The sequence below is a fragment of the Crocodylus siamensis genome, chromosome 4 (genome assembly GCF_052110815.1).
Source record: "Crocodylus siamensis isolate JL-2025a chromosome 4, ASM5211081v1, whole genome shotgun sequence".
NCBI lineage: Eukaryota > Metazoa > Chordata > Crocodylia > Crocodylidae > Crocodylus > Crocodylus siamensis.
In genome coordinates this window covers 126,404,005-126,421,514 of record NC_143398.1, presented here as the reverse complement: position 1 = coordinate 126,421,514, position 17,510 = coordinate 126,404,005, and the positions used below count along the sequence as shown (strand labels likewise).

The 17,510-nt window shown below is 47.6% G+C and overlaps 1 pseudogene; it reads right to left on the bottom strand.

Annotated features, from left to right (window-relative positions):
• Window positions 1-15,903: 15,903 nt before the first annotated feature.
• Window positions 15,904-17,126, bottom strand: LOC149866466 (uncharacterized; annotated as a pseudogene).
• Window positions 17,127-17,510: the final 384 nt, after the last annotated feature.

Below are 17,510 nucleotides of genomic sequence, written 5' to 3'. Positions count from 1 at the left end.
TCCACCTTCCTGTTTTGACTGTCAGCCTCTATTCCCTTGGCCATTCAGTCCTGGAGTAACTGATTTTTATATGTTTAATGCTAGAGTTGGCTGAGACACCAGCATTAGCCATTTACCCAGTCTCCTATTGCAGCCTGGGATTTAACATCTCATTAGTCCCATGCTCTGACAAGAATATTGTGTCTTTAATAGTCTCTTACCCTGTCTTGAAGTCTTCCTGTCCTACTCACAGCCTTCCCCTTTTGGCTGCTCTCAAGCTCTCACCAACAAGCAGACTCTCTGGCTCCATCTGCCACGGCTTTTCAAATTTTTCTCCCTCTTAGCATTGCAGGACACAGTCATCCAAGTGCTGGGTCGGTCTCCTCTGCACAGCTGGTTTGCTGCATCTTCAGAAGCTTGGAATATATGGAACCCCTCTCTTACTCCTCACAAGCTTCCACCCCTCCAGTTGCTTCTTGCTCCCTTTTTATCTTCACTGGCTGCTGCCTATATCTTAATCACCTCCCTCCCTTGGTGGCTCCTATCCTTAGCAGTCCCTGGTTCTCCCTGGCTCCAGTGACTCTTAAAGGGGCTCTAGCCCCATTTTCCTGGTAACTTTCTCTTCATTTTGCTCCCTGACCAGTAAAAAGGCTTGGGTTCTCTTTTACAGAATGGTATACTGAAGTCTTTCCTGAATGGACTTTAAGTAAGCCCAAGACCTCTTGCAGTAACTGGGACATGAAGGCTGTGCCCTGGTCACTTAAAACCCCTCTAAGAATGCCCACTTGCAAGAATATACATAGTAGCTCAGAGACTACTGTTTGTGCTGAAACTGAGTGGATCACTGATAGTGCATGGTAAAGTCAGTCAAGACTAGGATGAACTTGGATCCCCTTGAACTGGGCTTCAGCAGTCCTACCCAGTCCACACTGACCCTCTCAGAGTATGGTGACCAATGGGTACCAGTGGGGCCTTACAAGTGAGCTGGGAAGCAATCAGCAGCACTCAGAGCAGGATGCACAATAGCCCTTGATTTTTCTGGTTTACCCCAGGTCAAAAAAACCCAAAACAAACATCACTAGCACTCTACCCAAAGTATTTTGCATCCCCACATTCTCCCCCCCATGGTACATCATGTACCAGCTTCAAAACCTAGTTGTGGTACTGCGTTGGGACTGCCAGGCACCTGTAACCTTATCTTTGGACACCATCCTCAAGTGGTCTCCCTACAACTCAAAACGGGGGTCCCGGGCTGTTAAACTTGGATCCACTATAGCTTCCATTGCCCTGACTCAGTTGTCCATCCAGAGGGGCATATACTGGGTCTTTCCTTTCATCATGAATGAAATCCTGACCTGATCCAGTCCACTTGCCTGAGGTTCCCTAACCCTCTGCATCCTTTGGAGGGGGTCCAGATTATATTGAACTCTGACCCCTTTACCTGACCATTTCCTGTCACTGGTGAGGGCCTCCTGCCTGACTTGTCAGCACTCTTGGCATGACCTGGGTCGAGGTCCAAAGAGCTCAGGATCTGGAAAGGGAAGTATCTCCCCCAGTTCTGGTTCTGTGAGATTGGGGTCAGCCTGATTTGTATCCACTCTTCAGGCCAACTATATCAACTTGGCCATCAAGTCCCAATCTCACCCCACCACCACAGGGCTGGCCACCACAACTTGCATGACCTTCCTGTCCCCCAGTGGTTAGTCTTAGGCAGATTATGGGGTAGGGTTGGGTATCCCCATGAATGCACATGACATACACACATTGACCTACTGGGATGTCTGCTGGATTCACAAATTGCTCATGGACAAAAGGCCTGTCCAGATCCTGAGTCTGAGCTGCACGATGTGGAGATCCTCTATTTTAAGGGGATCACATATCCCCTTATGTCTGGGCTCTCCTGTCTTGCCTCCAAGACAAAAGCATGAATATAACCACCCACAGATGGATTGTGGGTCTGATATCAATGGCCCTTCTCTCCACATTGAAAACAAGTAATCTGAGCCTCACTTTCTCCTCCTGGGCTGTGGGGATGTCTCAGGTTGCGAGGAGATGGAGGCAGTGCCCTACCAGGGACCTTAGAGACCCAGCCTGTTTTCCCTGTAGTCTTGGCTTCCTCAGGGATCCTGACAGTCTATTTCTACCCCCATGTAGTCCTCTATTTTCCAGGTGCCTTCTTCTAAGCTGGCTACCCCATGGTGATGCACCCACCTTCGGGCTTCTACTGGGAAGATGGCATAGAACTGTTATAGGGTCACTAGTTATATGATCACTGTAGCCGATTTGGTGTCCAGATTTAGTCAGCAGGTGCACAAGTCATTTAGCTTCTGGGTGATAGCTCAGGGCCATGTGCTGGTCCAGTGTGGCTGCTTTGAAGGATCTTCTAATCCTGAGCTCACTCTGCTTCTAGGGCCTGGTAAGTGGCCTGTGCCTCCCCAGTTAGCAGCAGCACTACCCTCACAGTCCACACATGTCCTGTGACAACTAAGAGGTCTCTGCCACCTGTTCAAAAGTTATCAGGAAAGCCTCTGGGTCATCATCAGGTCCCATCTTGGTGAGGACTCTACCATCTATTTTCTGAGAATGAGATGACTCACCAACTTGGGTGGGGGGGCTGTCTTAACTCCAAATGCTGTTTCAGGAACTCCTGCCATTGCTACTACTTCCTTGGGACTGCTGCTGCTAGAGTTGGAGATGCTGAAACAGCTGCTGTTTTTGCTGCTGCAATCCCTCCAGCCATTTTAGCAGGGCTCCTTGTCTCCATGGCCGGAGCAAGATTTAGTCTGCTTGTGTTCTCCACCACAATACTCCGCTACACTACTCTAGTCATGTGAGCTATCCCACCAAGTCTCTGCTATTCTAATTGCATCATAGTTCAACAACTGCGAGGACTTCCAATTCTTCTTGCTATTGCCCAGGCTCTGTGCATTTATGTATAGACACCTGAGGTAACTAGCCAATCGCCCTACTTTCTCAGGAAGAATGAGAAGTTCTTCCCTTTTGTCCCCTCCTGCTTGTGCTTCCTCCAGGTCATTTGCTTCCCCGCTTACTTCATGGTTTTGGTTTCTATCCCCTAGATAAGCTAGTTTAAAAAGGCCTTTTCACTAGTTCTGCATCTGTCAGGTGGATTCCATCTCTTCCTAACAATTCTTCTTGGAACAACATTCTATGGCTGAAGAAGCCAAAACCCTGTTGGCAACACCATCTGTGCATTCATGCATTGATCTGCAGGATGCAGCCACTTCTGTATCTCTCCATCCTGGATGTCCTGGTCTGAGGGACAAATGAACCCTCTGGGCCGGGCTTCTTCTGCCTCCCGCCCAGCCCGGCACCAGCAACTGCGTGCCCCGCAACTCCGGCTCGGCCCTGTGGCGCCCCCAGCTCCGCACGGGAACTTACCTCATGCCTCCATCCACCACGCATGCAGGCAGGGCGTGGGCCATGCTGCAGCTCCCCTGGCCGCATGCTGGGGACAAGGGGTGGAGCCAGAGGAGACGTTGCAGGCGCTGTCCCCAGCTCATCTGATCAGGTGCGGCTGGGGCAGCCCCGTGCTGCGCAGCCCTCAGGCTCACTGATGAGCCCGGCCCCGCTGAGGTAAGCAGCTCCCCTCCCCTCGCTGCCTGCTGGAGCCCGCAGGCCGACCCTGCCCGCTTCACCGCTGCCCTGCCGCCACTGCTGTAGAGCGCGAAGCAGGCACCTCGGGCCAGATAAAGTGGCTTGGCGGGCCGCGTGTTGGACAAGCCTGAGGTTTTGCATTAGAGAGGAAAAATGCCATAAAGCTAAGGGCTTTCTTGGCACTTTTTAGAGACTTTGGAAGAAAGAATCTTGTGGACCAGTGGACTGCCTCATCCCCAGTGTTGCAGGTAATATGAATGTGCAAAAGAACATAAGATAATAAAGGAAAGAGCTTTTATTTCCATGCTGTTGGAGTTTGGGGCATGGATTGAGTGCACCCTGCAACCACACACACTGCCAGTTAATGTAGCTGTTGTGCGCTAGGATGCTAGGAAAGTAGTGGCAGGGGTGGTCAGGGTTGGGGCTGGTGTGTGAGACTCAGGATATCAAATATGAGCTGTGTGTGTGCATGTTTGTTTGGGTGGGGAAGAGCAAACTCCTTGTGTGTGTGTTTTGGGATCTCTGTGTGTATGAGGAAGGGGGACCTGAGGAGTGTGTAGCGAGGGAGAGCAGGGGACCATGACAGGGGTAAAGGGCGGGGCAGGAGCCCCTGAGGGGAGTGTGTAGGGGACTCTAAGTTTGTGTATGTGTACGGGAGGAGGGCACGGGGCCATGAGGGGGTTTGGCGAGGCTGTGAGAGGAGGTGTAGGGGTGTGCATGTAGAGGAGGAAGGGAAGAGGGCCCTGAGGGGTGTGGGAAGGGTCCTGAAGCTGGTGGGGCAGAGGCCCCTAAAGGGGTGTGGGAGGGCATCCCCTCTGCCCCACTTCCCCTCTTGCAAGCTTTGGGGTAAGTGAGCCTGAACCAACCCTGACTGACTTAGATTCTCAGGGTCCACTGCCTCGGGCAGCGCTTTGGATTTTCCACCCTTGCTCTTACAGACCGGAACTCTGTCAGCCTGCAGAGAGCTGTTTGCAGAAGGGGAAACCTGTGGTTTCCTGCTTCAAAAGGGAAAACCTGTGTTTTTCCTCAGGAAACAGAAAACCTGGATTTCTGTTAAATGACTCAGCTAGCAGCACACCCAGTTCCTCAGAACACATGCTCAAACACACAGCCCACCAAGCAAGCAGTCATGAACCGTAACACACAGACAGCCCTGGCTCACTTACCTTCCCAGAGCAGGATCTGATACCTGGTGCCAGGCTCCTCTTCCTCTTCCCCTTCCTCCTCTTACTCCCAGCAAACTGCTTTGTTTGCTGTCCCTGTTCACTCATTCCTGGGCTGTTCCTGGAGTCTCCTTTTATACCCTACTGGGCCTGAACTGGCTCTGCTCCCTCATTAGGGCTTTTGTCAGACACAGGCAGCAATCACAGAGGACTCAGAGAGCAGCACTCAGCTGCTCAGAGCATACACCCATGTTCCTGTTTTTGTGAATTTCAATTCTGTTAAAAGAAACTTTGTTCATATTGTGTCACTGGTTATAGTAATATGATTTTTTTTCCTACATGCTGCCTTCTACTATATGTTTTTAGTCATTCAAAATGTATTGTAAATGGAAGTCATTCTGCTTTCCTGGGAGCTGGAGCCCCATGTTCTGGGGTAGGAGCTGCCTGGATGAAGATGCCCCCACCTATCCAGAGTGGCACAGCAGGGGCAAAATCAGGAGCAAAAGCTGCTGCTGGAGGCAGGGGAGCAGAACAAACATGACAGGGGCGAGGTGTGGGTGCTGGTGGGAGCACGGCATGGCCTGCTCCTGTGCAAGTGGGCAGGGCTAATGGCAGTGAGGACTGCAGTGCTTGGATGAACTCTGCAGCACATGCCACCTGCCGCCCCCCACGCCCCCCAGCAGCCTTCTGGGACCTGTTGACCAGACAGCACCCCCCCACATACACATGGCCCCCCCCATACCTCCTGGTAATGCAGCTCCATGATTCCAGCCTCACCTGCCCCTTGCACTCCTGAACACCGCTCTGCCTGCTGGCAGCCCCACAGGGAGTTTGGTAAATTGTTGCAGTTCATGGTGGAGAGAAGGGGGATTTTGAGCACCCTGTGACAGCTCATCAAAATTTCCCATGTGGACTTCAGGCCCAAATAATTGCCCATCCCTGATCTAGTGCTTATAAAACTCGGCTAAAACATAAAGATATTGTCTTTAGAATTTCTCAGTATGGATTTTCAGCCTCCACTAACTGGGGAGTCAGCATTTCATTTTTAAGTTGTTTTTTTTTTTTTTGGTGATTTTGCGGATTTCGTGGACAATCCTGGATTTTGCAGTTTCTGAAATCAATGAAACTGTGAATTAAGTAGGTCCCTAGCTCTGGGATGTGGCTATTACCACTTTGTGCCTGGGAAAGTTTATATGCTTGAATTACAGGTAATATGACTAGCAAATCATGCAAAGTTTGAAGGAAGCAGGATACTGTTATGGGTGTGACTCGAATACTGTCCCTGCCACCCTGGAAACTCCCTGCTGCATTTCTAAATCTAGCCATCCCTGGCCTCAGGCAGATATGAGTCCCAGCTCTGTCAATCCAGCTGTGTAGGCTGTGAGTATGCTGGAGTCTTACAACCCCCAGTCACTTTCTCTGTGGAAAAATCCAATTCTTCTGTGGTTCTGTTCTCCCCACTCACCTGGAACAGCTCATACCTGAACAGGAAAAATTCAGCAAGACAGGAGCTTTTATTGGATTTCTGGAACCTCCCCGCCTTTCCCCACGCCCACAAACTTCTCCAGCCAGCGACAACTTTGCCAGGAAAGATGCCATTTCAAAATCATTAGTGTCTGAGGAAAAATCCAGCACCTCTTGCTCTTATAATTTGGAGACCAGGACTCTGGTGGAGGCTGTCAGGGGCCTAGGCCTGGACCCTAGCTCTTATACTACCCCTTTTTTAGCCATTTACCCCAGGTCTGGAGTTGGGGTAAAGTGAGAGAATCATACTGCTAGAGAACACCCCAAACCGTTTATTCTGAGAGAGAATTTACTTCAACACCTTGGACCTCTAATCTTTCCTTTGTATGATTCCCAGGGCCCTCAGCTAGCACAATACATTGTCTAAATCCAGTTTATTCTGGTTGTGGAGCATGGCAGTGGAATTTGGCAGGCAGGGCATTGTTCAGCAGCCACAGAACAGAGAAATCCTCTTTCTCCCTTTCTGCTGCTTGTATTGGAGGTCTGAAAAAAGCTATCAACCCCTTGTTCCTGTGGACACCACAGACAGAGATCCCCTTGCCCCTGCCCCTGAGCTTACAGTGATCCCCAAGGAGCACAAAAGCAGTTGGTGATGCTGCATTCCTAAACACAAGAACCACCACGCCTCTAGCATGTAGAATATCATGCTAGACTGCTCCGGACAGATTTCCAAGTCTGTCTGTTGCAGATTTCATAACTGTTTCATCCACCAGCTCCCTCATGCGGGGTGGGATAAAGCAAATGTTTTTCAGCTTCTTGTTCTTTCTTGTTGGACACAACAAATATTTAGAGCTGCATATTCTATGATCACATAAGGTTTACAGGAATTGTATGGGGCTTTGGGCAGAAGTAGTTTTTACCTTTTAAGACTAAATCCTTTTGACAAAGGAAATCTAAAATGTTAACAACAAGGACTTGATTCTCATTGAGAAGAAATCCCTAGCAGGAAGTGTCAGATTTGTTGGGCCCTGCAGGCTGGACCCAGACCACAGAGTTTCCTGTGGGCCAGATTTGGTCTGTGGGGCTTCCCATGGGTTGGACGACCTGGGAAGGGGCATGCTCTGTGGTTCCTGCTTCAGCGCATCCCTGGAACCCAGGCTGTTAATGCCACTGTTGCTTGTTTTTGTTTTTTCCCTGCTGCCAATCTGAGTCTCTAGGGGTGACTAAAAACTCCGATATCAGTGACATGTGAGGCAAGGAAGGGAGGTAAGTAGTGTGAACTCCCTGGGTTCTGAAGTTAGGTTGAAACAGCAGGGATGAATGTCACTTCTGCAGGAGTCTGGTATCCATGTCAGTGAGTCCCAGAGATTGAAACTGGACCACAGACTTGGTGGCCCATTCAACAAGAAGGCCTGTGGCCTGGATGACTGAATTCCACATGCCGGATCTGGTTTGTGGGCTGTATATTTAACACCCCGATCCAGGTCATTACTTCCTTCCCCCTTAGGCCTGTCACAGCCCAAGCATGTACATCTTCCAGAAGCATTGTAAAAGCTGTTCTTATTTGAGCAATTGTTTAGCAGGTGATGTTAAGTTTGGAGATACTGTTTGGGGAACTCTTCTCATTCACTGTTGTACTTAAATATGTTATCTGTTCCTATGACTGATCTTGTTCTTCCTGAGACTTTTTGGGGGATGGCAGCATAGAAATAAAAAAAATGAATAAAGGTAGACATCAGTTCACTCACATTAAAGACCTCCTTTTATTATGCTGTTGTAAAAGAGGCCTTTGTGTGAATGCAAGACCAGCTTCAGTAGTTCAGAATTACAACAAAACCCAGGATTAGCACTGTGTTTCTGTGTATGAGGAAAACTAGGGCGTTGTCCATGGTGAGTTAACTCTCTCAGTATGTAGGTGTAACCCTTGTTAACCTAAGTAGTATTGACCTGTATGTATATGCACACATATCTGCGTTTGAATATATATGGATATATGTAGAATCATAGAAAATTAGGGTTGGAAGGGACCTCAGGAGGTCATCTAGTCCATCCCCCTGCTCAAAGCATCTGCTCCAAACTCCAAGCTAGCACTGTTAAGGTCCATGTTACACTGATGCTGTGAGCCCCACAAATGCTGATCACTGTTAGTGCTAGCTTGGAGTTTGAAGCAGTCACATGCTTACTCTAGAAACATTCCCTGACTGTCCCTCACCTGCACAGCTGTGACTGACACTAGAGGACTAGTGGGCAGGGCAGGGTAGATTAGGAGCTGTATCTGTGAGTTGCCACTACCAGGCTGGTAAACCAGGATAGGCTTCTATCTCTGGTTTATGGGTGGGGTATGTGAGAGATCCTGGAATACTGGAGGGCTTCAACTTGAGTGGCAGGTCTGTGAGGAGTGGCCACACCTTAATGGAATAGGAGCTGGATAGTACAGATCAAAGACAAGCCTGCCCTGGAGTGGTGTAACTTTGAGCCAAATAATGAGTGCTTAAAACAACTTTAAGGTGGATAGTCCAGGGTTTAAGAACTGCAGGTGCTGCCCAAAATTACTGTGTAACAAGGCCATTAACACTGATCAACATTTGTGTGTTTTACAGCATAGGGCATGATTGATAACTAGCAATCTCTTTAGCAGCCTGTAGGCATGTTCCTGTCAGTACTGAAAAGAGGAAATGAAACTACAGTTCTGTCTGTTTGAAGGCTGAAGACAGTGAGGACAGACCCATCCAAGCCCTGTGGACCACTGATTCAGTGGGTCTGTCATTCCTACATGTGTTCTGGCTGCTTGTCAGCTGTGGTGAAAAGCCTCTTAACTTACTTGGTGCCTCTAGGCAGCAGGATTTTTACTAGAGGCGCAAGCATCTGGCGGCAGGCAAAACAGAAACAGGGAGGAGGCAGGTGCTTAAAATTGGTGATGTGTGGCGGGCCAGTAGGGGGCACTCCTGCACTGAGCCACCCACCTCACTGCACCCGACCACCTTCCAGGCTTTGAGTGCCTCCCTAGGGCTGCCTCACATCTGGCTGACCCACTTCCTGGAGCTCACTCACTAGCTTGGGGGTAACATAAGCTGCCACCACTCCAAGAAGGGGCTCTCTTGGCCCTGTGTACTCAGGGAAACACAGGCCTAATAGTCCAATGGGTACTCGACCCAGTTCAAGCACTTGGGGCACTTCCCCAAGTTGGGGCCAAAAAGGAAAGTCCCTCTTAATCTGCAGACCTAAGGGGCCTCCTAGGCATAATTTAGACCCACCCCTCAATACGTCTCCTACACCAGTTACAAAGGAGAACTTTATTGATTACAGGGGTCGGGTGAAAATAGGGTACAAGGTATAACAATATCATAGAAATCCCATGGAACGAAACAGTTTGGCTGAGGTAGCCTTTTGATCATGCATGTTTGAGTTGCTGCCAGCGATATATCTAATCAGATCTTGAGTAGCTTACTCACAAGCATCATCCAGAGGCTGTTGGAGATTCCCTCTGGAGGCAGGCCATTCCTAGGTCATAAGCTATGGGGGAGAGAGCCAGTTTCAGATGGTAAAGCTCCTCTCTAAGTGAGACCCCCACATGGCTGCTGCTGGCCCCTCCTCCTGGGCAGTCTTAACTTATATAGCCCCTGTGACCTCATTCACCTGGTCCAATGGAGGCCAGCACCTGTTGGCTGTCGGCCAGCCAATTTGAAATACATCACTAGTTGCCGGTCAGACTCTAGCCCACCAGGTAGATGCCCCTTACCCAAGTAGCTGATACCAGTCACGTAGGCAGAGGGAGCAGGTTTCCCCCCTCCCTCAGGAATGTATCCAGCTCAGGTTACCTAAAGAGATAGGGTAAAGGTGTGTCTCCTCTGTTGGGCCCATCCTAAATCAAATTCTCAGAGCAGAGATTTTGGGGAGAAACAAAGGTGGCTTCCTGCCACAACATGGATCCACTGTCCCAGGTGGATGCATGGAACCCCATTGATAGGTGACTTAATGTTTTTCTCCAAGAAGTGAAGCTAGACAAGGGGCTGCCCTGTTTATTCTTGGGAGGTCTCACTGCCCAGTTGTGAAGCATGAGCAGTACTGGAGACGGACTGATCTTGCCTCCTCCAGCTTTGCTTTCTGTCAGCAAAAGAAATGGTGTTCTCCCTTGCTCTCTCTGTCCTGGCCTGAAGCAAGACTGTGAGTAGGAATAAAGACTCTGCAAGTCTTGAGGGGTGCAGCATTGCTGGGCTGGGAGTGGCAACATTCTGTTGCCACCCCAAGGGCTCCACCCACAGCCATGGGCTCTTGTATCTCATGCCTCCAGACTTTTGGTCCTCTGGGTGAAGCTAGCCCCACAAAAATGGGTCCAAAGTATCTTGGGCACCTTCCAAGGTGAGGGGTCTTCCAGAAATTTGGGTTGCAGGTGTTGTCCCTCTAACCCATCTGTGTGTGCACCTCAGTGCTGGTCTAACGAGCTGCTTTGTGCTTGCTTCCATTTCTGCAGGTAATAGAGAATTGCATTGTGGTTGCTGGGTTTAGTGTGGGCAAGTTTGCTGCCATGGTGTTTGCTGGATGGAGCCTTAGACTTTGAAGAAGGTGTGTAGAGTATCTTTCTCACAGCATGGGAATGGGATTTACAGTGGTTTCCTTTATTCCCATGTGTGAGTGCACACGGTATGGTTTGCAAGTAATTCCCTCAGTGACAGCAGTTTTCATTTCACCTTTTTGTCCTTGCTTTTGAAATGTATTTTGCTATATCTGTTTTTTGCACAACTTGCATAATGCAGAAAGCATTATCTATTAAACAGATAGAATTAAATTTGAATAAATTGCAGGGTGACTTTTTGTAAGGAACTCTTGAAAACGATCACTAGGAAAAATTAAATTTTTGTGCTTACATTGTGTGTTATTTTTCCCCCTCACATTTGTTTTTGGCAAACTTTTAAGGATTCCAAATGACCAGATTTTAGGAGAATATATGTCATATATAAGAGATGTAATTATTTTAACTTAAATAGCATCAAGTATTCAGCACTGGATTTGTATAAAAGGAAAAGGAGGATATATATTATGGTATAATAATTTATATCCTTAATATCCTTATAATAAGCCGTTTTTATAAATTAGATAAATTATATAATTTATATCCTGCAGTAACCTTGTGTGTGTATGATACATGATATGTATGATGATTTGTGTGTGCCTATATGAGTGGTGTGTCTGAACCTCTATATCTAATTAATATAATCAATAAACATGGCATTTTATCTTATCCACCTTTATAAGGTCTTGCTCCTGATTTGGCAATTGGAATTTAAAGTAACACTCTCCCCTACTTTGGGGGTCTTTAAGAGAAAGCTGGATAGGCATCTGGCTGGGGTCATCTGACCCCAGCACTTGTTCCTGGTTAGGCAGGCGTCAGACTTGATCTGTTGAGGTCCCTTCTGACCCTGGCATCTGAATCTATGAATCCTTAAGAATTTCCTTAATATCCTTTCAAGCATATTTGAAAGGTTTTTCTACAATTTTCCTTATTTTAAGGGGTTTTTTGTGCAAAAGGTGCTAATAACGTGATCCATAACAAACATTGTGTCTGAACATATTTCTCTGAGTCTTAAGCTAAGGTAAGAATTTATGTTCTCTCTCTAACCTTGTATGCGGTGAAAAGTGCATGCTGAAACAATGCAGCAGTCCTAAGTGGGATGTTATCAATTATTGGGTGACTCAAACCAGATTTCAAGGTTGCCTGTGTGGGAGAAAGCCACCTTGGTTTCTCCCCAAAATCTCTGCCCTGTGACAATGTGATAATATCTCTGTGCTGTGACCATTTGAGTAGGGTGGGCTCAGCAGAGGAGACCACACCCTTACCCTGTCTCTTTAGGTAACTTGAGCTGGCTGCGTTCCTGAGGGAGGGGGGAAACCTGCTCCCTCTACCTATGTGACTGGTACCTGGGTGAGGGGCATCTACCTGGTGGGCTGGAATCTGCCCGGTAACAGGTGATGTATTTCAAATTGGTTGGCTGACAGCCAACCAGGGCTCGCCTCCACTGGACCAGGTGAATGAGGTCACAGGGGCTATATAAGTTAGGACAGGCGAGGAGGCAGTCTCTTCGGCCATGAGGTCAGGCTGGAGCCATGAGGGGGGGACTCAGAGGAGCATAAACATCTGAAAGGGCCTTCTCCCCCAAAAACTCATGAACCAGGAACAGCTGGACGCTAGAAAGGATCTCACCAGCCTCTGGATGAAGTGTGTGAGTAAGTTACTCAAGATCTGATAGATATCTAGCTGGCAGTAACTCAGATGTGTGATCAAAAGGCTACCATAGCCAGACTGTTTGCTCTTTAGGATTTCTAGGATATTGCTCAATCTTGTACCCTATTTTCACCCTACCCCTGTAACCAGTAAAGTCTTCCTTTGTGACTGGTGTGGGAGACTTATTGAGGGGTGGGTCTAAATTATGCCTAAGAGACCCCTTAGGTCTGCGGACTAAGGGAGACTGTACTTTTTGCCCCCAGACTTGGGGAAGTGCCCCAAGTGCCTGTACTAGGTCGAGTACCCGTAGGACATTAGGCCTGTGTTTCCCCAAGGACACAGGGCCGGGAGTGAGTCCAGTCTTGGGGTGGTGGCGGCGACGTTACCCCCAGGCTAGCGTATGTGCTCCAGGAAGGGGTCGCGCTGGACATAAGGCGCCCCAGGGAGGCATTTGGAGCCTGGCAGGTGGTCGGGCACAGGGAGGTGGGCAGCTCAACGCAGGAGCGCCCCCTACTGGCCCACCACAGCCTGCATGGAAGCTTGTGAACACTACATATAATTGGATATAGAAGAGTGTGTGAAGTTAGCAGAGTTTTGCAGGTCATTTACAGGTATGGTCCTTACAGATCTTTAAAGTAAACATCTAAATGTACATTTAATAATGAGTTCTGTGAGGGGAAAAGACTACATTTTCCCCAGTTGGGCAAAACAGAATATTGTGCGTTTGTCAGATCTAAGCATAAACTTCCTTTTCTCTCTAAATTGTGTGAGCCAAATGAACATGGCTGTTTTTCTTCCAGGCTTTTAAGTTTATAAAGAACTCCTGAAAATATTATTTTGCACGTACAAAAATGCTGCCAGTCAAGACTCATGGAATCAGCCATAGAGCTGTTCCCTAATCAGTTGAGATTCGGAAACCACTCGTAAGTGTCTTGTGGCGGAGCACAGTTGGAGGTGCTTGCCACATGTCAGGGGCTGCAGTGAAGGCCAGCAGTAAAGGCAGCCAGGTGAAGCCTGTCATTTTAAGGGGAAGGTGTGTGGCAGAGCACCTTTGGGAGGTGCTCACCACTTGAGGGCTTTCACAGGCTCTGAGGGGAGCCTGCTTCGGCAGAGCAGCAGGGGAAACTTCCCCATGAACTATTTTAAGGGGGAAGATGTGTGGCAGAGCACCGTTGGAGTGTAAAGAGGTAGCCGACAGGTGCAGCCCCATCTCTGGCAATTTTGAGATTCAGGCCAACAGGGCTGGAGGCAACAGTCTGATGCCTGGCACTGAGGAAACAACATCTTCTAGTGGAGCTGCTTCTCTGGTAGCAGTAGGAGGTAAGGGCAGGAGCTAATGGGGATGGCTAGGAGGCTCCTGGGCATGACCTGAAACTGTACCCTGCTGGGGAAGGGTGGCTTGGTGGGGCTCCTAGTGGCATGGGAGCCCCCAGGAAATGCCAGGCCTGGTGAAAGGCGAGGAGGGGTGGTTTAACCCCAACCCCTGCGTTACAAGATTTGCCCATCACTTTGGGGTGTGCTCATTTATTAGGGATATGTTTCTAGGGTTTTGGTAATTCTATTAATGTGCTGCTTGTGTTTCTATACGGAGCTGTATCTCTCCCTTCTGCAAGTCCTCACCCCCAGTGGAGCTATCTTGCAGGACTCAGTTTCAATGGGACTGGGTTCCTCCAGTCACCAAATCAGTCATACACACACAGACAGACTAGTGTGACATGCCTGACCTGGCCGGGTTGATCAGCATGGACAGGCTGATACCTTCATATGCCAAGAATCAGTTAATCAGAGCAACAATAAACTGCAGTCAGACACAAGCACACAGTTAAACAGAATACCTCTGAATCCAGCTGGGTGTCCAGTTGACACCCTTGTGGGCCAGAATTCAGTTCATTAAGGCATGTTTGAGTGACACTGGGTCAATCAGCCTGTACCAGCTGATCCCTTATGTGTTTCAAACTCAGCACATCCCGATCTTTAACCTCTTGACTGAGCAGACCCCACAGAATTTTTGGGCTTCAGAGGGGTTGTTAGCTTAGGTAAAAGAAGCATTGCTGCAGAGCAAGTGGGGAAGGAGAAGTAGCGAAGGAAAAATATACCCAGTTACCACCAGTTTGACTATAAAAGTCAAAAGACATGCAAAGGAAAAACAAACACAAACAATTACAGTATTACCCTGGTTTCACTAACTATTTGGGGAAACTTAGCTCAAGCTTAACTAATACAGTTCAGGTTCAGGATTTTATGCCTAGAGAGAAAAGAGAGAGAGCTGGGATCTAACCAGTCCAAGGCACTCGGGTTGCAAAGCTGACAGGTTGAAGTTCTCAGCATGATCCTTGAAGGGAGATGATCTGCCTCCTTCAGCCTCTTCAGAAGAAAGTGGGTGTCAGCACACACACTGCTGCTTTTTACAGATTTTTATACCCTCAGTTTAGCTTCTTTCAAGCATTCTCAACAGTGTAAAAAAATTGTCTTTTCTATTGACAAGGGGTTATCTGGTTTGGAACATCTCAGGAAACTGATTGATACTCAGGAAAAACATAAGGTTAGGGAGTAACCAGACAATTGGGACCCAGCTTGAAATTCCTATGGATAGCAGATATACTGATGAGATATCTCCTGGTTTCTTCAGAAACAATAGATAGCTTGCAGCATCAGGGTTTTGGATTTTTAGTTGTGAACAAGCCTCAGCTTAGCATGACTTTTCCAGATCTTTTAACAGACTTAAGGCAGTTATTGGAGTGTTCATAAGCTTTGGGAGGGGAGGACTTCCACCAATCGTCCCGGGAAAAGTATGACAACACTTGTGGTCAGGGCTCCAACAGGCTGGACGCTGTGATGAACCCTTTACCATTGTTCTAATGTTGCCCATGCCCCCTCAGACTCGGTCTCTTTGCCTCAGCATTCTCTAACCCGGCAACTGAGTTTTAGTCAATCAAGTTTAAATAGGCCTCCCATAGTGGGACGGGGGAATGTACGGCCCAAGATGCCTAGTAAAGTTTACTTCTGCTTAGAGGTGGGGGGAGGCGGGAAGTCCTTTGTAAATCCAGATTAGAACTGGTCTGATAAATGCTGAGCTGGGTGTGTGTAAATGCAGCTTGATTAGCATTTGGAGCACAGATTCCCCATCATGCAGTGCTCCCCTGTTTCTCTGATCCCAGAATTTACTGTGGTCTCTGCTTCAGGCTTTCTTTTCTCCATCTCTCATGTAAATGAATGGTCATCTGGTTCCATCTCGGATGCAAATGAGAGCTAGGGCAGTTGTTTCAGTCTTGTTCACTCTTGGGTGTTAGGTGTGTCTCCCACTGCATCTTAATTGGTTTCTGTTTAGGTAGAGGAGGGGAGGGGAGGGGGGATTCTTTGTGAGTCAGCCTGCATCCTGTGTCAGGGTTCCCCAAGAACATGGAGCTGAGAGGTAACAATTTCCCCCATTGATGGGGTGCTTGCATTGAGCGAGTATCCGCATCACATCTTTGCTCCATGGTACTGGTTCTGGTCTATTCATTGCAGTCATCGCATCAGTCTCTGGATCCAGCAAACTAGTAGCATCAGACCAATTACTAGTATAATTTGAAAACTAATGATTACTACAATGGGGTGAAGCGTGACATTTAAAAGACCTGTTACATTGGGACTCCACCTGAACAAAACCTCCCACCAGGAGCGATGGCCTGCATTCTTAACTGTAGCTGCTAGCTTAGAGATCTCCTGACTGTGGTGTTGAATCTCGAGTTTGCCATTGTCTCCCAAAGTTTTGAGTCTTTGTAGTTCAACTTGTAAAGAGGAATGAATTAATAGTTTCTTAATGGCAATGAGACCCATTCCTAGTAAAATGGGGGACACCTCTTTGTAGACCTCAGGGTAGGCATTCAAATGTTGTATGGTCCATATAGGTACAGTAAACTTAAGATCACAAGTATCAATGGTGGTTACATTACAGAAACAGCGATTAATATAAGGCACCATAGGTTGAATCCAATATCCATTAATTAATTCAATATCGCATCTTGTTCTCATGCACACACTTGCTTTACCCACATAAACAATAGCAGATTCCCCTTCTTGGATAACATAGAAGGAACAGTGAGACTTTTGTTCTCAGGTTGTGGGAAAAAACATTCATCATGCTCCTCCAAGGCTTGGTCTTCATAGATGTAACCCAAACCTTCTTTTCTCCTACACGCTTTTACATTTACTGTTTTCCACGCATTATCTTTCTGCCAGGCCCAAGTGTTATGATCTCTGGAGTACATTACTGAACTATCATCAATTTGTAATCCTAACGGGGCTACTGGGTGGATTGTTCTAATCTCCTTGCCTGCCACAGTTATAAGGAATAACTGCAAGCTTTGCTGGTGGTGATTGTACAAAATGTAACTAATCTTCACCAGGGCTGGAGGGCTAATTCTTCTTCCGTTGCATGGGGCCGAATCAGGTTGATTGCTTCCATGGGAATTTGTCCCATCATGGCTTGCCGAATCATTCCCATGATGACATTTTGAGTGAGAGCCTGAGCTTGTTCACACGCTAAAGCCAATACATTATTTTGGAGAGACTACACCAGACATCATTAACTCTTCATCCCCTTCTATGAGTCATTCCCACCCAGGAAATGTCTTACTTATTAGCTGCTGTTCCTCACTTAACATTTTTAAAGATGCGGTTAATGGAGTTCCCATTTTCCCCATATTTTCAGTGGCGTATGACAATTTATTAGCAAGAACTTCTATATTTGCAGCATCAATTATAGAGACTCCTGCTCCTACTGGTAGAATCCAATCACTTATGGTACAGGTTCCTCTTGAGTCCACAATGGCTTACAGAAGAACGGACTGGAGCTGGGGATAGCTTTAGTTCCATAACAAAACCGGAGTGGCTTTCTAGTGGCACTCTGTGTGCAATTGGCAAAGCTTTGCCAGGGACAGTCTGAAGACTGGCCATACTGGTGAATTGCATGTACTTGTTCTAAGAGACAGTCTATAGTATCTTTAATGCCTTCCTTTGCTGCAGCTGGGTATTTATTTACTGCCTTTGAGGAGGGAGATCTTTTCCTTCAATCAAAACTTCAGCAT